We start from the raw sequence: 26106 nt of genomic DNA on the forward strand, positions 1-26106 counted from the left end.
TAATAATTTGTTGTTGTTTTGTAGTCCCTTCAGTAGTATCCAACTCTCTGTGGCCCCATGGACTGTGGCCCACCAGGCTCCTCTGTCCATGGGACCCTCCAGGCAAGAATACTGGAGTGAGTGGCCATTTCTTTCTCCAGGGGATCGTCCCAACCCTGGGATCAAACACTCATCTCCTGCATTGGCAGGCAGATTCTTTACTGCTGAGCCACTTGGGAAGCCCTTTTAATAATTTATCTCTCCCCAGTTTAGAAGGCTTCCAAGATGCCTTGAGCTAGAAAAGGTCTCTGTGTGTGCATGCTCAGTCGCTCAGGCTCGTCTGAATCTTTGTGACCCCATGGATTGTAGGCCACCAGACTGCTCTGTCCATGGGATTTCCCAGGCAAAAATACTGGAGTGGGTTGCCCTGCCCTCCTCTAGGGGATCTTCCTGACCCAGGGATTGAACCCAGATCTCTCACATTGCAGGTCTGCTGAGCCAATACTCTTCTAAAAATGGAACGAGGACACGAACTGCAGAATCTCCTTTATTTGAATTAACATCCAGCTAACTTAGGGTCTTAAGTGAGAAGTGGCTTTCTCAGGCTTCCTCTGAACATATTAATTATCAAGCAAAATTTGGTTTTCATAAGAACCTTGAGGGGAGCTGCTTGGAGACTACTGTTTCCCAAGGTTCAGGTCCGGGGCTGTTTTGGCCTCATCTTCCCTTCAAGATGTTCTCTGCAGCCTTATCATTACACTGATGACAAAAGGCTGGATGATCAAAATTGAAAGTAACAGGCAGATTCCATCTCTCCTATCTCCATCTTGGGTGAAAATCTCTTCATTTTCAGAGGCTTGGTGTTTTTTTTTTCTTTTTTTTCCCCTTCATTTTAACACATTCATTCTGCTTTGCCCAGAAAATTATTTCGGTCTCAGACAACTCTTATTTATTCATTCCCACGGATGAAAGCAGAAGCCTGGATAATGCAAAATGATACAAATGCAGAAACTCTTTATATTTGACTTTCAAATGTGAGCTTTTACTTACATTTGATTATGCGTGTGTTTAATATTCTGGGGATTTGATTCAGACAAAATAACCAAGTCACAGGACGAGCATCTAACCGGCAAAGTACGAGCTGCCTCGCTGGGTCCCGACCACATTCCTGAGCACATTGACAGCCCGGAGGACGAGGGCGGGCAGGACTCCAGACAGACAGAGCCTCCCAGCCCACCCTCTTCTGGCTTCCTGGGCATCCCGATGCTCTGCGCCCCCAAACCTGCTGTTCACCTGACAGCAGGTACCGCACGTGCTCTGAGCTCCGTGGCGGGAGCTTCGCCACAAAGATCACACATCTTTCTTTCCTTCCTGTCCAAACTGAGGTTCGGTTGTTTGCACCAGTCCCCCACAGTCAGGAGAGCAGATTCTACCCCTGGGGGCGGGGGTGGGCGTCACGGGGCTGTCCTGGAGTAGTCTTTCCGCCGTATTACCTGTGTTTATAACCAGCCTGTCCCGCAGAGTAAAGCCAACACCTGTGCAAACAGGGTGTGAGGAGTTGCTCTGGGCCAGCCCCTCCGTCCCGCCCCCCTACCCTTGTCATCCACACTGAGGCCCTTGTCCTGATGGTACACCAGCATCCCCTGGCTGGCACCAAGGTCCTCCCCAGCTTTCCTCTCCCCCTCACACCTCCTGTTCTAGAAACTGCAAAGGTTTATGTGTGGCAAAGGTTTCTGCTGGGATTTTATCACCAGGAAAGAACTGGAGGATGCTGGCAGGAAGCTGACATCATTGGTTATATATCAGAGAGGGGTTGGGTCTTACAGATGGAAATTACTAGAGAAGGGAAAAGGAAAGACAAGAAGGAAAAAGAAGGGAGAAAGAGACACCCAGGGAGGAAGAGAGCTTGAAGGCTGGGCCCCAGCATCTCTGGGAGGCAACTGGGCTGGGAGGGAGGGCTCGAAGTCCAGGACTGCTGATCTGGGCACCCCTCGTGACCTTTCCATGTGGCTCAGACTTCTCCCAGCCGGAGAGCCATGTTCTGAATGGGCTTATCCCAAGAGGGAGCACTGGAGGGTGAGTGCTCCAAATGACCCAGATGGAGGCTACATGCCTCTGACGATCTGGTCCCAGAAGACCCCACTGGACCCTTCCTCCGTTCTCTGTTGGCCGAAGCCACCCCAAGCCCATCCAGATTCAGTGGGTGGGGCGCAGACCACACCTCACCCCGTATGATCATCTCAACTCTCTTAGTTTCCAGCTAAGGTGTGAAAGCTCCCTTGTCAGGACAGCCGATTTCCTCTGATGTAGGAGCGTGAGGGTTCAGGTTCCTGTGATGCACGGAGCACTTGGTGGTTAATCATCTGCGGCTCATTATGATGATCTGTGGTCTCTATAACAGTCAATGGCCTGGAACCACAGATGTATTTACTGCCTTCATTTAATTGCTAACATTAGGCTTATTTTCAAGTATTTTCTCTCCATTTGGATGGAGTGCCTTTTATCTGAGCTTACCTTCAGTGTCAATAAGTTTCCCATTTCTTGACAGCTGGACACCCTGATAACATACAGCTCTCCTTCTATTAATCTTCTGTGAACTGATCATTAGGGTTGTGAAATCCATTCATCGCCAAGAGTTGTCCTTTCACAACTGCATGGTCTTCCGTTTAGCTAAACCAAACCCTATTTCTTTACCACGACTAAGGCTCTTTGTCATTTTAATAGTTCTTCCTTAGAGCTGGCACAGAGTGTCAGACTGTCCCCCAAAGAACAAGTAGATGCCGGCAACACTCCATGTTACCTTGGGTGGTAGTTGTTCAATCACTGAGTCATGTCTAGTAGATGCCGGCAACACTCCATGTTACCTTGGGTGGTAGTTGTTCAATCACTGAGTCATGTCTTTTGCATGCTGGACTGCAGCACGCCAGGCTTCCCTGTCCTTCACTATGTCCCGGAGTTTACTCAAATCCATGTCCCTTGAGTTGGTATTGCTAACCATCTCATCCTCTGTCGCCCCCTTCTCCTGCCTTCAATCCTTCCCAGCATCAGGGTCTTTTCTAATAAGTCAGCTCATTGGAAGGGTTACCTTGGGAGCCTTTGGTAAATTTATTCCCGAGAAGACCCATAGACCTGAATATCCCTCAGATATTCTCCACTGAAGTCTTCCTGTTGGGCTGCTCTCCCCTGAGTAGAATTGGACGCTGAGTGTCACTAGTCCATCTCACTCCACAAAAACTTTAATCTTGGTTTTATTCACCTACATCGTCCCTCATTGATACAAGCAAAGTACATCAAATGGTTTTAAAAACCAGTACAATCCGGATTGTGAGATAGGAAAAGAAAACAGGAAGTCGTGAGTGGGGGAAGGGAGGGGGAGAATAGAGAGAGGAGAGGAGCCTTCCCACTCAGGGCGGCAGATTCAGAGCAACCAGGAGGAGAAGAGGCAAGGTCAAGCGGTCACAATCGGGGAGACTGGGACACCCCAGCCCAGGGCACATTCCTTCCCCCCTCCGGCCCTGTCCTGCCCCCAGGAAGGGTTTGGGGAAGTGCACAGGTGTGAGTTGCCCAAGCTAATGGCTGGGAGGTCCTGGCTTGGGCCGAAACCTCTTGGGAGGGGGGCCTGTGATCTGTGTGCACGCTACACGAGGCACCCCTTGCACCCATCTAGTGGATGACGGACAGGTGTCTGGGTGACGCTGATATTGTTCGTTGGGCTTCCCCAGTGGCTCGGTGGTAAAAATCTGCCTGCCAATGCAGGAGACGCAGGTTTGATCCCTGGGTCGGGAAGATCCCCTGGAGAATGAAATGGCAACCCACTCCAGTATTCTCGCCTGAGATAAGATGCCATCCAACCATCTCATCCTTTAGGTCCTTGTTATTTATCTATTTAATAAGTGTGAAACTCCTGGAATTTAAATAAAAATTCTTTGTGTGCCTTTTTTCTGGAAGGATGGCCTTCAATCAAAATTCTCAAGGCGTTCAGGCCCAGAAAGGAGTGTCTGGGCCTGGGAGGGGGTCACTGTTCTCTAATTCCTGCTCCACAAACTATCGCAGGCAGGTAACTGCCAGCTCACCGCCTGTCCACCACCAGCTTTAGCGAAAGTCAGGGCCCACCAAGGCTGAGCCGCACAGGTAAAGCGCCGGAACAGACCAGGCAGATGACAACAGTCAGCTGTCAATAAATCATAGTCAGATGATATTAAGAAGTTATTCTTAATTTTGTGACATAGGATAATGATATTGTGATCATGGTTTTTTAAAGTCTTTAGTTAGCCTGGGGGAGTGGGGAGCAGATCAAAGAAGAAAGAAAATGTTGACAATCTTTCAGGCTGGAGCTGAGCACTCCTGGGTTCAGGATACAATTTTTTCTACTTTTGATTTTTAAAATGCCGTAATAAAAAAGTTTAAAAAATAAAAATAAATCCAAGCTACTCTTCATAACAAGATGCAAATCACTCAGCCAGGCGGAAGTGTAACTTCTCCCAGAGAGGGCAAGTTCAGTCGCCACCCTGCACCTTGCAGGTCTGTCTGTCCGACAGGTGCCACGCTTTCGGAAGGAAAACAGGTAAAAGGTGGGTCCCGCTCTTAAAGAGCTGGCGCCCCTCCTCCTCCCCCGCAGCGAGCCCCTCCTGGCCTCGGTTTTGCTCTCCCTGAAATGGGCTGACGTCCCTGTTGGAAGAGGCGCGGGCAGTGAAGGGGGGTGGGTCGGGAGCGCCTCCAGGATTGCCCAGGTGAAGCAGAGGCCGGCATTTTCCAAAGCTGGCTGGGGACGCGGGGGTGGATGGAGAGACTCGTGATTGGGAAGGAGGAAAACACACAGACACACACACTCATCTCCCTCCATCCTCTTCCTCTCACTCCGCCCCGCGAGGGGCGGTACCCTGGTCCCTGGGGGAGGTTTAGGCCGAGGACCCGGGAGCGCGGCGGGCCGGGGAGAAGGGCTTGGGTTTCGCAGCCCCAGCCGGGAGGCCGGTGGTGCGGCGGCCCCTCCCCTGCGATCCCTTCCCCTCCTCCCCGTCTCCTCCGCCCCATCCTCCTCCGGGTCCCCGGCAGCCGAGGCTCTGGGAGCAGCCGGCGGCGCAGCGGCCGCGCAGCCTTTGTCTCGGGGCAGCCGGGCGGAGGGCCCAGCGCAGGCGTAAGTGACCGGTGGCCGGGCGGGGGGGCTCGGCAGGGAGCGGGCCCGGGTCGGGGGCACTCCCTGCGGGGGATGCGGGCCAGCCCGGTTGTCCGGAGCTCGGGCTGTGCGCGCCCGGCCAGGTGGTGCCGGGGCGCGGTGGGCGCGGAGGGGCCGCCGCCGAGAGGGCGCCGAGAGGGGCGCTGGGGTGCGCGGAGGCGGCGCAGGGGTCGTGGGGGAGGTGCCGAGCCGCCGCGCTCTGGGACACTGTGCGCTTTCGCTGGGCGCCGCAGCCTTGCGCCTGCGGACGTGCGGCTTGGGTGCGAGTCCTGTCGGCCGTGTTTCTCAGGGCAGAGGCCACACGGGGACGCAGGAGGCAGAGGACAGGCAGTGATGAAGCAACGGGAGAGGACCGGGCCGGCGTCACCAGCACCAGCACCATCACCATCACCATCACCATCACCACCATCACCATCACTGACCTGCGCCCATCCCGACTTCCCCCACCTCCTCCCTGGTGTAAAGACAACTTTATCAGATTATTTCCTTTTCACGGGTAATACTTTGAAAAAGCATCGGAGCTCCTCAAATCAGAGATCAGAGGGGCTTGCAGTCATCTGTCCGGGGCCGGTTAACTAAGGTAGCAATCAGGCTTCGATGCTCTCGGTTTTTCTAATTCTGGTGCTGGAGAGGTCTGATTAAAAACTCCCCCTCACTTGGTAATGATGATGATGATGATGTTGATGATGATGATCAAGTATAAAGTAATATCCTCACTAAATTAGATAATCAGGAGTTTAATTTTTTCTCTCTCTCTTTTAATTTTTGGGTGTGAAAATACCAGCAGTAAGTGGAGACAAGAGGAAAATGAAGCTTTTCCAAAAATAATAACCAGGAATAGGGGTAAAAGAGGTCCTTTGTAGAAAAGTCACCCAAGTGGGCTGAAGGCAGTGAGCCCCATCACGTGTGGAGAGTGCTTTTGGTGGTTGGTAGATCTCGATCTCATTACTCTGGATGTGTGTAGTTTCTCACGCTGCCCCAAGAATGTTTCCGTTGCTGTTTCAAACTGGCCTTTCCTTGGTCCAAGGGACCACAGATCAGACCAAAGCACGCACGCGGCTCTGGAGCCATCAGGGCTGTTAGGGAGCCCAAGGTGAGCCCCACAAAACCGGCTCCTTACGAAAAGTGGCTTTCAGAAAATAAGCAGCTAAGTCCCCTCTGTTTTTGCCCACTGGTTAGAAATGAGCCTTGGACATCTGGGTTTTGTGTTCTCGTCCAACTAGACGTAAAGTAGACAATCCTACGTATCTTGATATGCTTGGAAATTTTCTTGCCCAAAAGTCAGGGTAGCAGGACTCCTTTTTTAAAGATGATTGTTATTTATTATCTATTTGTGGCTGCACTGGGCCTGCATGGCTGCGCGGGCTTTTCTCTGGCTGTGGCAGCGGCGGCTGTTCTCTGGAGGCAGTGCTTGAGCGTCTCATTGCGGTGGCATCTCTTGTTGTAGGGCACAGGCTCTAGAGTGTGGGCTTCAGAAGTTGTGGCTCACAGGCTCAGCTGCTCCACAGCAGGTGGGATCTTCCCAGACCAGGGATCAAACCCATGTCTCCTGCATTGGCAGGTGAATTCTGAGTCACCAGGGAAGCCCTAACTTCTTTCTGTTTACTGAAGTATCATTTATACACTTAACTCACTGCACAGCTCAAACTTTACCTATGTTGACCCCCACATAACCTGCTCCCAGAGTAAGAGAGAGAAAATCTCTGTGGTCCGTGAGTGTTCCTCTGTGTCCTTTTCCAGATATAACTTCTTCTTTGGCTGTTCCCAACATAGAAAAATAATTTCTTTTCAGTGTGTTTCAGTCACTCAGTTGTGTCCAACTCTTTGTGACCCCATGGACTGCAGCACGCCAGGCTTCCCTGTCCTTCACCATCTCCCAGAGCTTGCTGAAACTCATGTCCATTGAGTCGGTGATGCCATCCAACCATCTCATCCTCCATTGTCCCCTTCTCCTCCTGCCCTCAGTCTTTTCCAGCATCAGGGTCTTTTCCAATGAGTCGGCTCTTCACATCAGGTGGCCAAAGTGTTGGAGCTTCAGCTTCAGCATCAGTCCTTCCAGTGAATATTTCAGGACTGATTTCCTTTTAGATTGATTTCTTTTCAGTATCTCACATTAAATCTGGTTGGCCTATTCCTTTAGCAAATAGGACTGGAGACTTCCTTGGTGGCTTAGTAGTAAAGAATCTGCCTGCCAATACAGGAGACATTGGTTCAGTCCCTGGTCTGGGAAGGTTCCACATGCTGAGGAGCAACTAAGCCCAGGAGCCACAACTATGGAACCCATGCTCCCTAGAGCCCATGCTTTGCAACAAGAGAAGCCACTGCAGTGAGAAACCCACACACCACAGCTAGAGAGGAGCTCCCACTCGCCGCAGCTAGAGAAAGCCCATGCAGCAACAAAGACCCAGCACAGCCAAAAATCTAAATAAACAAATAATTTTTTTTTTTTAGAAATTTATGACTGAGTCCCAGCCCTGGGCCCAGCACTGCATGGACAGGAGCTCCCCATGGACAGGCAGATAAACCAGATACTTAGATAAGCGGGGGTGACACTGCATGCAGATACAGAACATTCCAGGCCATATCCTAGTTTTTGTTGGTTTTTTTTCCTGAGGGGGAAAGGGAAGGCTTCTTGGAGGATGTGAATCTTCAAGTTGGGAACTGAAACATGAGCACAAGGTCATCAGTAAAATGTGGTCAGAGGAAAAGGAAAGTCTGTTCCGAGTGGCAGGAAGGTCATACATCATGGTTCAGAAAGAAGAGAGTGTGGAGGGTTTGAGGAACAAAAACTCATTGAGGCTGATTGGAGCACAGTCTGGGGGAGGAGTGTGTAGACAGCCAGGGGGTCAGCAGGGCCACCAGGAGACTCAGGCCGGGGCAGGGGTGGTGGTGGTTTTCTGGCAGGGAGGAGGCCCGGACACGCATGGAGGATGAGATCTGATTGTCAGCTGGCTGCTGTGCGGTGGGGAGACTACAGAAGGGATGGGGGCCGGGTGACTGCCGTGGTATCCCAGCGAGACACCACGGTGGCCTAGCCAGGCAGTGGCAATGGGAATCAAGGATTGAAAGAGACTTAGGGAACTTCTCTGATGGTTCAGTGGTGAACAATCCACCTCGAAACGCAAAGACCAAGGGTTTGATCCTTGATCAGGAAACTAAGATCCCGCATGCGGCAGAGCAACTAAACCCAGGAGCCACAACTACTGAACCCATGTACTGCAGATGGAGAGTCCATGTGCTGCCACTAAGACCCACATGAAAAGATAACATAAGTAAATATTTAACAAAGAAAGAAACTTAGCAGGCAAAATCAACACGTGTTTGACCTGTGAAGATTCAAGGATGCCCCTTTGGTTTCTTAGATCTCACAAAACTGGTGGACGATGGAGCCATTGGAGATATTGGTGGGGGAAGAATCTGGTTTATATAATATCCTTTTGTGATATATAACTCTCTGAATACCCCTGATCTCAGTTGCCAGTTAGCTTGTGGGATATGTAGGTAGAAGTGTCTCCCAGGAAGTTGTAACAGATGTTTTTGGAGCATGTGCTATGTGCTAGGCATTCTGGGGTCACCTAGATGCAACTCTGAATGAACCACACAATGCAAGGGTGAACTATGACCTTGTGAGGCTCACATATATCAGGCCAGAGCTGCAGTCTGGGGGCTTCTGAGTGTAGGTGGCAGCAGCAGCAGCTGACACCAGAAATGTAAGTTCTTTTAAAAATTTATAATTATAAATTTATAATTTATAAATTAATTTATAATTGCTCTACAATGCTATGTGTTTCTGCTGTACAACAAAGTGAGTCAGCTCTATGAACACATATATCCACTCCCTCTTGAGCCTCCCACCCCCACCTCCATCCACCCTCAAGGTCATCACAGAGCACCGAGCTGACCTCTCTGCGCTCTTCAGCAGCTTCCCGCTAGCTGGCTGTGTTACACCTGGGAGTGTATATATGTCCATGCTGCGCTCTCACTCGACCCCTCCATGTCCACAAGTCTGTTTTTGACATCTGTTTCTCTGTTCCTTCCCTGCAAAGAGTTCATCAGTACCATTTTTCTAGATTTCATTTATGTATATTAGTGTACGATGTTTGTTTTTCTCTTTCTTACTGAAGTACACTTTGTATGACAGACTCTGGGTTCATCCACATCACTGCAAATGACTCCATTTCAGTCCTTTTTATGGCTGTATATTTCCATTATATGTATGTATTACATCTTCTTTATTCATTCATCTGTCTATGGACATTGGGGTTGCTTCCACGTCCTGGCTATTTTAAATAATGCTGCTACGAACATGTGGGGTGCATGTGTCTTTTTGAATTATGATTTTCTCAGGGTGTATGTCCAGGAGGGGGATTCCTGGGTCATTGTAGTTTTATTCCTCTTTTCTTAAGGAACCTCCGTGGGTTCTTCTTAGTGGCTGTGTTAATCAGCAGTCTCCCAGGACCACCTGAATCTGAACTGACCCTCTGAATGCTAACCAGACTTCCAGGTGATTCACACGCCCCCCCCCCCCCCAGCAGAGTTTGAGAACCACTGCTCTACTGTATTAACTAATAAGAAAGTCAGTCACAGGTGCCTGGGAGACTTGGTGAGAGTAATTTCACTGGTGTTACAGCCTGGTTAGGCAAATTTTTTTTAAATTTTAACAAACGTGTTCGGAATTTTTTATTGGGAAATTTCCAATGTTTTATTTTCTTTTGCATGTTTTGAGTTTTTTCCCCTTCTATACAGTAGTTGATCACAGATTCATATTTTGTTTCACCCTGTTCTGTATGATTTGGGGAGTTTTGTTTTTATCTACTTTGAAACACTTCCATATATACGTACATCCACCTACATCACTGATAATTGATTCGCTGCCCTCGGGTCTGAAAGGGAGGAGTGAAAACAGCAAAGCAGAGTGGAGATGGGTGGATCTCAGCTCTGAATGGCAGCCTGAGAAAGCACCTAGACACCTAAAGTTGTTTCTTCCAGAAAGTTCCAAGACACTGTCTGGGGTGTATTTCTAATTATTTGCACTTGTCGTCATGTGAAGTAATTGGATATGTGTCCTTTTCATCTAAAGTGGGCCAACAGCATAACCTTAATTGTTGTACTTCTGGTGTGCTAATAAGGAGGAGGGCTGCTAGGAACTAGGTCTTCCCCTGACTTTGCTGTCAGATCCCCAAGTATTTCATTTCATTTGATGGGAAGAATTGGAGCATATCACTCTGGTTTGCTGTCATTAGGGGAAATCTGTGGTGGAGGTTCAAGTGAGAAGAGACTAAGGTAGACCTCCAGGCACAGATCCAGGATGCTGTGGACTCGGACCCCGACCCACCCCCACCCCAAGTAAAGCGAACGCCGCAGTGAAGCAAGTCACACAAATCTTTCCGTCTTCCAGTGCATATAAAAGTGATTGGAGGGAGGGACTTCCCTGGTGGTCCAGTGGCTAAGATTTGGCTTTCCCAATGCAGGTGGCTGGGTTTGATCCCTGACCAGGAAACTAAATTCTGCATGCTTCAACTAAGACCCAACACAGGTATGGGGAGGGAGGTGGGAGGGGGGTTCAGGATGGGGAACATGTCTACACCCGTGGCGGATTCATGTTGATGTATGGCAAAACCAATACAATAGTGTAAAGTAATTAGCCTCCAATTAAAATAAATTTATATTAAAAAAAAGATTTAAAGATTATTGATACATTGACACTACACTGCAGTCTGTTCAGTGTGCACTGGCATTGTGTCTAAGAAGACAATGTATATACCTTAATTATAAACACTTTATTGCTGAAAACTGCTAACCATCACCCGAGCCTTCATCGAGTCATGATCTTTCTGCTGGCAGAGGGCCTTGCCTTGATGTGACGGCTGCCGCCTGACCAGGGTGGTAGTTGCTGTCAGTGTAATAACAGAAATAAAATCTCGCTGAAAGTAAACAATCAGCCTCCTTAACCAGAAGCTGAACAAAGTATTAGTTTGTGCACTTGCACATTTTTCCCATCTGCTGGGTCAGAGGAACCAAATGGACAAAACAGAACATGTTTCACACTTTTCCTGCTAATGACTGTTGACATTCAGTGCCCATGACTTTGGGCCTCAGGCAACAAATGAACTGACAACAGCTCAAGGCACGGAAGCGCTGTGTTCTATACCTCCACAGGTTTCATTAGCTAAGACTCGTTGCCTTGTGGAAAGTTTTCTAGAATATTCTACCTTATGCAGTTGTCCAGGGACATCAGGTAGAAAAGAGTTTGAACAGGAGAGACAGACCTGGGTTTTGGTTCTGACTCCACCTCTGTCCATCCCTGGTGGCTCAGACAGGAAAGACTCTGCCTGCAATGTAGGAGACCTGAATTCAATCCCTGGATTGGGAAGATCCCCTGGAGACGGGAATGGCTACCCACTCCAGTATTCTTGCCTGCAGAATTCGATGGACAGAAGAGCCTGGTGGCTACAGTTCAGGGAGTCAAGAAAGAGTCGGACATGACTAAGTGACTGACATCTTCACGTTTTTTCTGCCTCCATCTAAGTGTCTGACATTTGCAGGTCACTTACCCCCACCCAGCCCACCCCCACCATCTTGAGCCTCCATTTCCTCTTTTGTTAGCAGGAAGGAAGGTACACAATTGTTCTTCCCAATCCTGCGATGCTGCGATTCTGTGCTTCTCTTCCTTCGTGTGCCTTTTCCCATCTTTTTTCTCTTATTCTGAACTTGACACCCGCATACTGGATGCTGTTACCATAATTACCCAATCACAGAGTGCCCCGTGATGGAGAATAAAGTCGCTACTATCTATGCTAAAACTGTTTGGTTATTTTGGAGGGAGGGCGGGTAAGAGCTCCATGCGTGAAGCTCTAATTACAGTAATATAGTACATTAGATTATAGCTCTCTTTTGCCCTATTTTATTGATGATCATAGCTCAGGAAATCCAAGCCAAGATTTTTATTTCCACGCTCACATTCTCTAGATCCCAGGCGTCCAAGAAAAGGCCAGCTCTTGAAATGAGAAAAGCTGGACTGAAGTTGTGGCTCCCAGTTGAGGGAGGAGCAGGGAACGGGGGCGGGGGCCCTGCATGGCTCTCACCAGTGAAATGCACCTTCCAGTGCCAGCCTGGGCACCCACCCTCTGTATCCTTGGCTCAAGGTCCCCTGGCTGTGCCCCTCACTCAAGCCCATGTCGAGGGGCAACATGGAGGTGTCTACCTAGAGTGTACTTTTTTCTTAAATACATTTGCAGAAGAAATGTTGTTCAGTCGCTAAGTTGTGTCCAACTCTTTGTGACCCCATGGAGTGTAGCACGCCAGGCTCCTCTGTTCTCCAGTCTCCCAGAGTCTGCTCAAATTAATGTCCATTGAGTCAGTGATGCCATTTAACCATCACAACCTCTGCTGCCCCCTTCTCCTTTTGCCTCCCATCTTCCCCAGCATCAGGGTCTTATGACTACAGACATATTAATACATCTTTTGTTACCCAAACGTTATCGACCAGAGTGTTTCATTGTTCACTTCCGTAATAAATCTCCAGCCGCAGGCGTTAGTTTCTGCAAAAATCCCTCAGTAAAAAATGTGTTAAAAAAAATACTCAACCTTATAATGGAGTAGAATGCAAGACTTGCATAAATATTTAACATGAGATAGAATGCTTAAGGGCTTCCCAGGTGGCTCAGTGGGTAAAGAATCCACCTGCAATGCAGGAGACTCAGGAGACATGGGTTCATTTCCTGGTTTGAGAGGATCCCCTGGAGGAGGGCATGGCAACCCACTCCAGTATTCTTACCTGAAGAATCCCATGGACAGAGTAGCCTGGCAGGCTATAGTCCATGGGGTCACAAAGAATTGAACACGACTGAAGTGTTTGAGCATGCACGCACACAGGATGCTTAAAAGAAACGTCCAGCAGATAGAGGCTAATTTGGGGTCTCTCCCCAGATCCTTACTCATATTCTTCTACTGTTTAGGGCACTTTGGTGGAAATCATTGAAAATGCTAACCAGTAACATTTATGGAGTGCTGTGAGTGGTTCTAAGCATTTGAATGTGATTCTCTGGAGGTTTTATACTTATCCCCATTTTTCAGAGGAGGAATCTGAGATACAAAGAGAAGTTCAATAATTTTCCAGAGTTCACAGAGCTTGTAAGTGGCAGAGCTAAGACTTAACCCCACCAACTTCTCCCTTCCCTTACTCCTCATGCTGCCAACACCCCCCTTACGGAGAAAGCAGCTGCACCCCAAAGGATGAATTGTCCACATCACGGTCATGACAGGTGGATCTAATGAAGGGTGGGGAACCTTGCTCTAGACAGTCTGCACAACTGACCTCAAGACAAATGTGGTGAACGCATCTCTAAAGAATCTTCCTGGACCTTCAGAACAGCCAGACACAGAGCAGAATCTCCCGATGAAGGTGCACTTTCTAGAAGTAGCAGATGCTTCTCTGCATACCCCCTGCTTCCGGATGAAGCCAGCTCTGGTCTCCCATTGCTGATGGGCCTGCTCTCCTCCCTGGACCACTGAGCCAAGAAGGCCTGAAAGACCCTGCAAGGAGTACACATTCTGTCCTGCGAAATGGATTGAGGAATGTGCTCAGAGAAAGATGAGTAAAAGGCTATGTGTGAATGTCAGTGTGGAGAAGCCATCGGTTCTGCCTTGGGTGATCGAGGAAGGTTCCCTCGAGAGAGTGGGCAAGGAGGGGCATTCTGAGTGGAGGCAAGGCATGTGTGAAGACCCAGAACCAACTGCACAGCATGTGTCTGGAACCCAGCAGTGATGCATTTTAGCGGCAGCAGCAGATCACATGGGAGAGCAGATGAAGAGAAGGCAGTGGATGTGAGGTGGAGCCATTGAATTGCTGGCTTTGAAGGCGAAGGAGGTTGAGTTTTAGGATGAAGCCAGAGATGAGCTGCCCACAGTTATGGAGGAACAGAAAGGAAGGCTAGAGATTGATGTCTTTGCCCACAATCTGCAGAGCAGAGGAGCCTGGAAGAGAGGGAGAGATCGTCAGCTTGGAGGCTAATTTGGGAACCATTTAAAGAATGCAGGCAAGAGATAGTGAGTGGGAGAACAGGACCAAAGCACAGAATATGGAAACTGCATACTCTTAACTCAAGGCTTATTAAGGAGGTAGCATCTTCACTACACACACACACACACACACACACACACACACACACACACACACACATATAGATTCCTGCTTCTAGGAAGATGATGTACAAGTAATTGTTCTTATTCTTCCTGCTAGGTAGAACTAAACATCTCTGAACATTCTGTGTAAAATAAGCATAAGAAGACTCTGAAAGTGGCAAGAAGGAGGTAGACCCACCAGGGAACTTAGGACATGGAGGATAACACTGCCATGAGTTCCCTGGGTGTTATTTCATCTCTGGCATCCCAGAGTCCCATAACATGACACCCAACACATCTAGGCTTCAACCTCAAATCACTCGTCATACAAAGAATCAGGAAAATCTCAACCTGATTGAAAAACCTCAAGCAATAGATGCTGACACCAACATAATACATGTGTTAGAATTACCCAACAAGGATTTTAAACGAGTCATCATAAAAGTGCTCAGGGAAGTTATGGTACACTTTGTTCAAATGAAAAATGAAAAAAAATCTCACTGAAGAAATAGAAAATATGAAAAAGAATGAAATGGAAATTTTAGCACAATAAACAAAAGAAAAATCTCAGTGGATGAAGTTAACAGCAGAGTGGTTGAGACAGAGGAGGAAAATTAGTGAACTGGAAGATAATCAAAAATTACCTAAAGCAAATAAGAAAAAAATAGACAAAAGGAAAGAAAGAAAGAAGGAAGGAAGAAAGACTTAGAGGCCCCCGGGACTATTAGAAGAGACCTAACATTCATGTCTTTGGAGCTCTAGACGGAGAAGAGAAAAAGGTCAGGACTGAAAAAGTTCTCAAGAAAATAATGGCCACTATTATTCAAACTAGAAATCAATAACAGAAAGATAACAGGAAGGTCTAAACACTTCAAAACTAAATAACACTTCTAAGTAATTCACAAGTCAAAGAGTACGTCTCAAGGGAAATATAAAGACAATCAAAATGAAAATAAAACATATCAAAATTTGTGGGATGCAGCTAATTCAATGCTGAGAGAGAAATTTACAACATTAAATACTTAGAGGCAAAGTCGCAAACCAATAATCTAAGCCTCCATCTCAAGAAACTTAAAAAACAGCAAAATAAACCCAAAGCAAATAGAAGGAAGAAAATGATATTCAATCAGAAATCTATGAACTTAAGGGGATTAAGAGGTATAAAATAAAAGCTATTATCTATGAAATAAAACTATTCTGTATAAAATTAAAAACTGTAATATATAAAATTTAAAAAGCCACAGGGGTATATTGTAAAAACCCAGGGAATTTAGGCAATACTTTATAATAACCGTAAATGGAGAATAACCTTTAAAAATTGTGAATCACTATGTTGTACACCTGACACTTATACAATATTATACATTAACTATACTTCAAGAAAGAAAGAAAAAAGAAGAAAGAAATTTGTGAATTTGAAAATAGAAAATCAATGAAACAATTGAACAAAAAGCTGGCCATTTGAAAAGATAAAGTTACTGACAGATCTCTATCATGACTGACAAAGAGAAAAGGAGATCAGATCAGATCAGATCAGATCAGTCGCTCAGTCGTGTCCGACTCTTTGCCACCCCATGAATCGCAGCATGCCAGACCTCCCTGTCCATCACCAACTCCCAGAGTTCACTCAGACTCACGTCCATTGAGTCAGTGATGCCATCCAGCCATCTTATCCTCTGTCATCCCCTTCTCCTCCTGCTCTCAATCCCTCCCAGCATCAGAGTCTTTTCCAGTGAGTCAACTCTTCGCACGAGGTGGCCAAAGTACTGGAGTTTCAGCTTTAGCATCATTCCTTCCAAAGAAATCCCAGGGCTGATCTCCTTCCGAATGGACGGGTTGGATCTCCTTGCAGTCCAAGGGACTCTCAAGAGTCTTCTCCAACACCACAGTTCAAAAGCATCAATTCTTCAGCGCTCAGCCTTCTTCACAGTCCAACTCTCACAAAAGGAGAGAACATGCCAATTCTAATACCAGAAATGAAATAGCACTATAAATCCTTCAGACATCAAAAAAAGTAGTAAGAGACTGGTACAAGCAACTCTTTACACATAAATCTGGCAAGTGGGATGAAATAGACCAGTTTCTGAAAGAGTGCAACCTACCACAACTGCCTCAATATGAAACAGATAATTTTAACAGTCCTACAACTATTAAGGGAATTAAATTCCTAATTTAAAATCTCCAGACCAGACCGCTTCACCGGAGAATTATACCATACGTTTAAAGAATAGTGGATCAATTCTAACTAATGTCTTCCAGAAAAAATAGAAAGAGAGAGAACTCTTCTTGGGCCTCTTTATGAACGCATGATTTCTCTGCTGTCAAAACCAGAAAACAACAGAACAAAAAAGGAAAGCTAAACACTATGAAAATAGGTGAATCTTCTTCAGAGAGATGCCCTTTCAGCCCCTTTGTCTGTGTTGGAATCAGGCTGTTTGTTTTTACTGTTGAGTTGTAGGGGTTCTTCATCTATTCTAGACATTAATTCCTTGCTGGGTGTTTGCTTTTATAAGTATTTCCCATCGGTGGACTTTTCATTCTGTTGTTAGTGTCTTTGGATGCACAAAAGTTGTAAGTTTGAACGTCCAGTCTAATTTTCCTTTTGTCGTTTCCGTCGACTCTGAAGTTTCCTTGTGGGAGAGGGGTCGTGTGGGAATATATCGTCTTTCCTGCTTGACATCCACACTCCTCCGTGGCCCCCATCAGGCCCCCTCCCCACCCAGCAGAGCCTGTGGGGCGCAGCATTGTATGAATTCTCTCCCCTATTCGCGTCTCCCACCAGACGGATGGGAGGGGGTTCCTATTGCATCCTGGGGCTTCCCAAATACTGCACAGCACAGGGTAGGGCTGAAAAAGTGTTGGATGAGTAAATGAAGGCGTGACTGAATAAACGGCTCCTGGAAGGAAGAAGTTGGCCTCTCAGCAGGGCTGCAGAGCCTCAGACCTGGCTGCTTTCAGAAGCTCTTTCTTTCCTTCCTTAGTCCTGGGAGGTTGTCTGTCAGTGGGGTCTGACTTTTATGTAATTGTTTGGAGCATCACAGTACAGCTCTAAAGCTCTAAGGTCGGAGTCTAATCCTCCCCCTTCTCTAATGAAGAGGACGTGTCTTCTGTGGCAAATGGGTGATTTATTGAGTGACCAAAGACTGTTTGTACTCCTGATAGAAGCTAGAGCAGACAGGCTGCTCGCTAGAAGGAATGAGACCAGCTTCTTCTGAATAGGAAATTGCTTTCGTCGCCCCTGGTGTGTCCTTGCTAACGTGGAGCTGGGTGCGTCCTGTGTTCTCCTTCAGATGGACGGCCCTCCTCAGGACATCCTGTCCAGACACCTTTTTAAATGAGCTCCATGTGCGTAACTCTCCTGCCAGCGCCCAAGGCGCCTGGAACATGCATTCAATCTGAAGTCACAATTGAGAGCCTACCTTCCGTAATAAAAGAAAATCTCCCAAATGAAGCATGAATCGTTGTTAAGGATCCTTTCCTAATTTTTCATCCCTTTTAGGACTGCTGACGTCACTATCCAATAAGGGGTAGCAGGCACCAAAAGCCTTAGGAAAAAAATAAGGAGAAAAAACATGAAATTAAGAAAATTCAATTAATCCTGGTGAAACGGGGAAAAGACTGTTAATGTAAATAATTATTTTATTTTAGTGGTGAAACCCCGCAAAATCAGTCTTTCCTGTCTGTCTGGAGTAAGTCTGGAAAGTCATGTCATTCCAGAAGGAGCAGGACTCAGACAGACCTGAACGAGCATCTGTGGGGTCACTCCCTTCTCTCCATATGATCTTGATCTTGTACATGTTATGGAACCAGTTGTAGCTTCTGTTTGCTCCTCTGTAAAAGAGGGATGTGATGAAAAATGCCTTACAGAGCTGGTAGAAGATGGAAAAAAACAGCATGTTTAAGGCACTTGCTCAATAAATAACCCCTCCCTTCCTCTCCCCGCTCCTCCCCCTTCTACTATGCAAGGCTTTTGTTGTGGGTACAGCCATTGACGATGGAGTTACTTATTAGGTGATTACTAATTTAAAAAGTGTTAGACTCTTTAGAGAACAATCTTATGGTTACCAGGGGAGAAGGATGTGGGGAAGGGATAGTTACGGAGTTTGGGGTGGACGTGTACACACTGCTGTATTTAAAATGGATAACCAACAAGGACCTAATGTGCTGTACAGGGAACTCTGCTCAATGTTACGTGGCAGCCTGGATGGGAGGGGGCTTGGGGGAGAATAGATACATGTATATGTATGGCTGAGTCCCTTCGCTGTCCACCAGAAACTATCACAGCATTGTTAATTGGCTCTACCCCAATACAAAATAAAAAGTATTTTTTTTAAGTAGTAAAAATGGTAGTCTAGTGGTAGATCAGATGACCGAGACCCTGAGGATGAGAAAATGGTATTTTTTTCTAACAAGATGTCATCTCTTTTATCCACTCATTCTTTCATCAAACATTCGTGTCTGATGCCTTGAGAAAGGAGCTGGTGGCAGTGAAGGTTTAAAAACTGAGCTTGTGCCCTGGAAGCTTGACCTGATTTGCAGTTTGCTTTTTCTCCCATGACTGATTCCAAATTGTCACTAGATATTTGGTTGGTCTGGGCGAGCTGTTGTGGCTGCAGTGGTCAATGTGTGAGCCCCCGGCTTTACTGTACGCCCCAAGGATGGGCTCCATGGGTGTCATCCAAGGCTACATCCTGGCGCCCAGCTCCCCGTCAAGAGAGCCCTCAGCATCACCACTGACCACTGACCCACATCCAGCAAAGAACACTTTTTTGGCTTATATACTTCAGAATGCTTTCCTCTGTCTCCAGTCCCTTTCATGTCACTGGGGCAGGAAGGGAGTGCCATGCACTCCTCAAGGTCCTATTTCTGCCTTCATGAAAGAGCAGAGAGACACAGCAGCATATTTGGGAAGAATTTTGTACAGTTAAAGGATTTCTAAAAATCTGTAAACAGACTACACTGTGGAGCCTGAAAGCAAGTGGAGATAATTGGAATCCCGTTCCCCAAAGAGACACAAGGCTCTACCCTATTTTTTATCACAAATATTTCCATGTTTATTCCTTGTGGAGGAATCTATCTCCAGAGAGAGTTACAGTTCAGTGTCCAGAGGGTGGATGCCTCCGGCCTTGCTGCTCAGAGTTGTCTTCTGCTAACAGAATGGAGTGGAGGTGCTGACCAGTCCAGGAGGGTGGAGATACCACGAGGCCCTGAGCCAGCCAGGGCTTCAGGCAGGAGGCCCAGAGCCAGCTGGGGCTTCAGGCGGGAGGGGACATTTCTAGTCTTCACTTTGGAAAAGCAGATTCCCAGCAGAGACATTTCCATGGTCCGTTTTCATGGACCAGCATCCATCCAGTTTTAAAGAACTTACAAGGGCTTCCCTGGTGGCTCAGTGGGAAAGAATCCGCCTGCCAATGCAGGAGACACGGGTTCACTCCCTGATCTGGGAAGATCCCACATGACTCAGAACCGTTTGGAGGGACGTTGGGAGGTCCGGGGGAGAGGATATTGGGGAGCGAGGTGGGGACAGGTCAGGGAGAGGCACACAGAGCCCAGCAGAGACAGGGCTCACTCAGAGACAGCAGGTGGGCAGAGCACTTCGGGTGGGTCTGAGGGTGTCTGCACCCAGTCAGGGCTGTAGAGTTGCGGGCCTGGGGGCAGCACTGTGTCTGCTTTGCGTCCTCTCTAATAATTAGTGCTGTTGAGCATCCTTTCATGTTCCCGTTGGCTACCTGTATGCCTTCTTTGGAGAAATGTCTATTCAGATCTTCTGCCCATCTTTTGACTGAGTTTTTTTTTTTTTTTTTTTATTGAGTTTTATGAGCTGCTTATATAGTTTGGATATTAACCCCTTGTCGGTCATGTCACTTGCAAATAATTTCTCCCATTCGGAAGTGAGATGTGTTGAGCTTCAGGTGTCACGGGCGAATTTCTGGGGACATATGCGCAAACCTGGAGAAGGCAATGGCACCCCACTCCAGTACTTTGCCTGGAAAATCCCATGGACGGAGGAGCCTGGTAGGCTGCAGTCCATGGGGTCGCTAAGAGTCGGACACGACTGAGCGACTTCACTTTCACTTTTCTCTTTCATGCATTGGAGAAGGAAATGGCAACCCACTCCAGTGTTCTTGCCTGGAGAATCCCAGGGACGGGGGAGCCTGGTGGCTGCCATCTATGGGGTCACACAGAGTCGGACACAACTGAAGCGATTTAGCAGCAGCAGCACATGCAAACCAGAAGCGAAGTCTTGGGTGGATGCTGGACTTAGGAGTCATGAGTTTCGTTAGGAAGCCATCAGGTATTTGATCAAGGGAGGAACCAAAAGACCCAGTGTTTAGGGGAACAAGCATCACATGTCATTTTGGGAGTCAGCTGGAGAGAGATGATCCTGAAATGGGATGGTTTAGGAGCTATTACACTGACCTAGAAGACTTGGCAGAGGATAGAACCATAAGCTGTCTTACAGACTCAGAAGCTGATTGGATGGGAGGAAAGAGGCAGAGGGAGGAGTCAGGGATGACTCAGGTGACAATCTAAGTGCTCCACGAGAGTGATGAGGCCATTTCTAGACGAGGCAGGAGGAGGGACAGACCTCTCATAGGGTGAGTGGATAAGGGGCTGGGTGGAGAGGAGGAGGAGGAACTTGGTTTTAGGTGTTTGAGTACGAGGTGCTGAGGGTCCCCCTGACTGGCAGTGGATGGAGTGGACGATGGGGAAGGCTCAGGCTTGGTGTCAGAGCTCAGAGTTCAAATCCAGGTCCCGAAGCTTCTAAGCCATGTGACCTTGATCAAGTGTATGCCACCCCTGCACGCCACCCACCCCCCACCCCAAATAAGAATAAGGGGACTCCTAAGAAGGATCATATGGGTTTCCCTGGTGGCTCAGTGATGAAGAACCAACTGTCAATGCAGGGGATGCAGGAGACATGGGTTTGAGCCCTGGGTCAGGAAAATCCCCTGGAGAAGGAAGTGGCAACCTACTCCAGTATTCTTGCCTGGAGAATCCCATGGACAGAGGAGCCTAGTGGGTACAGTCCATGGGGTCGCAAAGTCAGACATGACTTAGTGACTAAACAACAATCAAAGGAGGATGGCGTGCATACTGTCAAACTCACACATAATAAATGCTGGTATTGTTTGGATTTTATTATTACAGTCGCTAATACTGTTTGAATGGTGGCTAGAAATACAGCCAAAACTCAGACAATGGGCTGGAGATCAAGAGTCAGGAGTCCTTGCAGCAAGGTGGGGTGTTTCAGCCGGGCAGGGGAGAGCTGGAGGCAGGAGGCCCCTTGGGGAGCATGCACATGTGGAAGGGAGCCCCCCACCCCACCCCCAGCATAGCCATGGTCTCTGCAACGTGGACATCACTTGCTCAGCTCGATCCAGCCTTTCCATTTTCCAGGAGTCGCCTGGTGGTTCCATCCCAGCACCCAGCACAGTGCCCCGCACACAGTAGGTGCTGTGCTGTAATTATTTGTTGTTTGAAGGAATCTGGTTGGAGGGGGAAATTTTCTGGGGAAGGAGGTGTCTGCAAATATTTGGGTTGCCCTGAGAGACCACCTGATGGAGAGGAAAATGTAACAGAGACTCTGAAGGTGAGGGCTGGGGGCTGGGGATGGTAAACCTTGACCTGGCTCCCTGCAGTCCACCCTGCCATGGCCTACTCAGGCTTAATAAATGGCAAAACGGTTTTCCTGAGAATGGAGCCTTGAAAGATTGTCAGCCAGGCAGATCTAATCACATAAGCAAGTGAAAAATAAACAACCGGAGTCTGGAACAGCTGATCAGAAGCTGGGGGGGAGGCGTGTGGCTCTCCCCAGGGTCTCCTGGCCCCTCCCAGGCACATCCCTGAATCTCACGTCACTTCCAGCGACTCCCGCCACTGATTTATGGCAGGGCACCGCCAAGGGCTCTGTGAGCATCATAAATGATCCTCAGGGCAGGGAAACGATCGTTCGTCTCTTCCAAGAAGGAAGAAGGCACAGCTGGGTAGTCCGTGTCCGCCTTCAGTCATCCTTCGCTGTTGAGACAGAGGCAAACGCTCCGGGCTCAGACTCTGCAACGTGACAGCGTGAACGGCTCCGAGTGGATCACAGACGAGGCAGGCAGGGCCCTCAGGGACTGTCCCCTCCAACCTCACAGCCTCATTTCACGACAGGAAACTGAAGCCTGGGAGGGAACCCGAGGATTAGAGACTGAGCTTCCCCGAGCACCTAGATGGGCCGGCACTGAGCTGGCCACTGCACAGCCCTGCGGTGTGTGCTTCCCCTAAGCCTTATAAGTATTTTCTGTAGGCTGATGGAAGCCTTACTATGTGTGTCGTACTCAATGAGGGCAACTCGCTCGTCCAAACCCCCAGGGAGTGGCCGAAATGTGACCTGAACCCCGAGTCCTTGTCGGGAGGACGAGGTTATGCAGTCGCTGCTTGCCCTTTGAGCTCCATGACTGCCGAGGGGGGCTGGGCTCTCCTGTTTGTCGCCTTCATGCAGGGAAGACTCCAGCATCAAGGGCTTGGAGTGGGGAGAGAGTCAGGGGCTCACCTGCTATTCAGCATCAGTCGGAGGGTACCCCTCACGCTTACTGACCAAGGAGGGCCATTTGCCACACTCAACCTCAGGGAGCAGAGAGGGTGACCCTGTAGCGTGGCTGGAGACATGCAGGAAATGCCTGGGGGTGCACCAGTAACCCCCAACCTCGACACTCCCCCCATCCTTCCAGCCCCTGACAAGCGCTGAGACACTCCCCAGGTGGCAGATCCCCCACTCCTCTCCTGCGCCCCATTTTCTGCTTTCTCAGACTACCTCCCCCTGCTTGGCTGAAAAAAAAAGAGTAAAACCTTTGTTCTTTATTATGGCAACTGAATAAATATAAATATATTGGTAAATACTTACAGCCCCCAGAGCTGAAAGATGATATGCAAAGGGAATTAAATTACAGGCTGCAAGGTATAATAAAACAGTACTTGGGTTTCCCAGACTCTTGATAGTAACGTTTATTTTCTACAATATATGATGCTGCAAAGACATCCTTTTCTAGTCAACTTCTTTTTATCTGCCTTTTTTTTTTTTGCCTCCAAAGTGCATGCAAAACTTTTGCATTAATTGGAAATTCATTTCAGGCAGTAGAGGGATTTCCCAAATAGCATTTCTTCTTTTGCACTTGCATCTTTCAGAAAGTTATTTCTTTTATTCTGGGCTTTACACTTGCTAAAAGTATCGGTGGTAACTCAGGAGAGCTTTCCTGGTGGCTCAGCGGTAAAGAATCTGCCTGCAACGCAGAAACCGCAGGAGACGCAGGTTCAATCCCTAGGTTGGGAAGATCCCCTGGAGGAGGGCATGGCAACACACTCCAGTATTCTTGCCCAAGAACCCCATGGACAGAGGATCCTGGCGGGCAGAGGTTCATAGGTTCGCAAAGAGTCGGACATGACTGAAGAGACTTAGCACTCACGCGTGGTAACTCAGGAAGTCCCCACCACTCCAGCAAGAATCTGTTTATCGGAGTCCTGCCCTGTAGGACAGGATTGAGAATGGCCAGGGAGCCAGAAGGAGGGGCCCCTTCAGGCAGCATGTCCCTGGAGGCCTCTCCATCCTTTAGGGTGTGCTGGAGGTGGCTGAAGCACAGAGCTTTGGGGATGGGTTGTGAGATTGGGTGTGAGTGGTCCTTGCACCCCAAACTTCACAGTGGCTCTTCTGCAACCAGTCAGGGGGTCCTGGCAGGACAGTCCATCCTGACTGAAGGTCCCCACACATCCCTAACCAGACCCCGCCCACCTGCACAGATGCCCAGTTACCTGGACCAGACCCAAGACCCAAGTTCTGTTGACGGGAGAAGAGGAGAGATGCCCAGTGCTGGGGGAGAGGGGCAGGGCTTCAGTTCCCTGGCTGCGTTGGTGACATGGTCACATCCACGGCTTCTTCAGACAGCTCTGGCTGGGATCGCCACAGTAACAGCTTTATTTCTATGGAAAAGAAAACTAGCTTTAGGATAATCTGATTTACAAACCGCTTCTGGGAAATTCCCTGGACAAAATGTGGGGCCAGGGCTTCCCTGGTGGTCCAGTGGTTAAGAACTCACACTACAAAGGACACGGGTAGTGTCTAGAGCCTGTGCTCTGCAGCAAGAGAAATCACTGCAGGGAGAAGTCGGCGCACAGCTGGAGAGTAGCCCCGGCAGCGATGAAGACCCAGCACAGCCAGAAATAAAGATCTTTAAAAAAAATGCGGGGCTGGCCCCCGTTTTACCCCCACCCCACGCAAGGGGCATTTCGCTGGGGGCCTGTTGTGAGCGAGCCTGGGGTCCTCAGAACAGTGGTCCCCATCGATGCAGAGGGTCTGGTGCGCAAGATGGGGAGAAGGAGGGTCTCCATGGAAACGTGTGGGGACTAGCTGCCCCCAGGTGAAGCATCCATTGAGGTCCGTCCAGCCATGGCCTGGCTGCTGACAGAAAGCCACTGCCCATCTCCACTGCCTAATCCCAGAGGCTTCAGCTGTGTTCCAGATTCTCCAGCGGAGACGTCTCTCCATCACAGCCTAGTGTAGATGCCAGAACCTGGGCAAGTGGGCGGAGCAGTGCAGGTGAGACAGGGAAAGTAAAGGTGTGCACTGCATGAGAGTCTGTTGGAGAGAAGAGATATAAACGGACAACAGAAGCTGGAGGAATGAAAATATTTTTAAAACATTGTAGGCTGCAGGCAGCGGCACTGCCCAAGGCAGCCTGCTGTGGGAAGCAAACACAGGGTGTGGAGCTTGGCAACCCTGCTTCTGACATTTATGACGTGTGTGCTTTGGGATGAGGAGCCTAATTTCTCTGAGCCTCAGTTTCCTCGTCTGTAAATGGAGATAGTACCTTCCGTGTAGGACTACATGAAGATTAAAGACTTGGACATGCGATACAGTAAAATAATGGAGTAAAATAATGGAGTAAAATAATATCTTGTGCATGCATGCTAAGTTGTTAATACGTGTCCAACTCTTTTGTGACCCTATGGACTGTAGCCCGCCAGGCTCCTCTGCCCATGGGATTCTCCAGGCAAGAATACTGAAGTGGGTTGCCATGCCCTCCTCTAGGGGATCTTCCCGACGCAGGGATTGAACCAGCATCTCCCACATTACAAGGAGATTTTTTTACTGTCTGAGCCACCAGGGAAGCCCGATAAACATAATATTTCAATGTGATATTTTAAAAATAAACACGAATGCAAAGAAAGCCACGATGAACAAAATAGCAAAATGTTTAAATAAAGACAGGACAATCAGTGTTGTGGAGCCATATCAGAGCCTGAAACAAAAGTAAAAATTGTTAGCTATCATCTTCTATTTAGAAAGTGAGGCCCCTCTCTCCCCCCAACCCTCGCCCCTCTCTCCCCCCACCCTCGCCCCATCCTCCACCCCTTGCACCTCTTCTGGGGCCCAATGGCTCTCAACCCCCTGCACCGTGCAAACAGTTGTACTTTTAAAAAACGCAGGTGCCTTGGGCTTCCCTGGTGGCTCAGTGGTAAATAATCTGCCTGCCAATGCAGGAAACATGCGTTTGATCCCTGATTCAGGAAGATCCCACATGCCACAGAGCATCTCAGCCAGTGTGCCACAGCTACTGAGCCTGTGCTCTGGAGTCTGGGGGCCACAGCTACTGCCCACACATCCTAAAGTCCATGCTGCACGCCAAGAGAGTAGCCCCTACTCTCTGCAATTAGCGAAAGACCCAACACAGCCAAAGATGAAATCAATCAGTCAATCAATAAATTAAAAAAAATGCAGATACCAGGGCGCAGCCCCGGACCAGTGCAAACAGAATGTGAGGGGGTGGGGCCTGAGCATCTGACTGCTCAAA

At 48.4% G+C, this 26106-nt stretch overlaps 1 protein-coding gene across 2 annotated transcripts in view; it reads left to right on the top strand.

Annotated features, from left to right (window-relative positions):
* The first annotated feature begins 4753 nt into the window (after nt 1-4753).
* GPR45 (G protein-coupled receptor 45) overlaps nt 4754-26106 on the top strand; it is a 42805-nt gene continuing 21452 nt past the window's right edge. Inside the window, exons 1-2 of one of the 2 annotated variants that reach the window (XR_003513282.1) lie at nt 4769-5113; nt 5442-5893. The gene's annotated coding sequence lies outside the window, so the exon portion shown is untranslated. Of the gene's footprint in view, nt 5114-5441; nt 5894-26106 lie in introns of those variants that run through there. The other variant, XM_027554785.1, reaches the window with a different exon arrangement.

This window comes from Bos indicus x Bos taurus, chromosome 11 (genome assembly GCF_003369695.1).
Source record: "Bos indicus x Bos taurus breed Angus x Brahman F1 hybrid chromosome 11, Bos_hybrid_MaternalHap_v2.0, whole genome shotgun sequence".
Classification (NCBI taxonomy): Eukaryota; Metazoa; Chordata; class Mammalia; order Artiodactyla; family Bovidae; genus Bos; species Bos indicus x Bos taurus.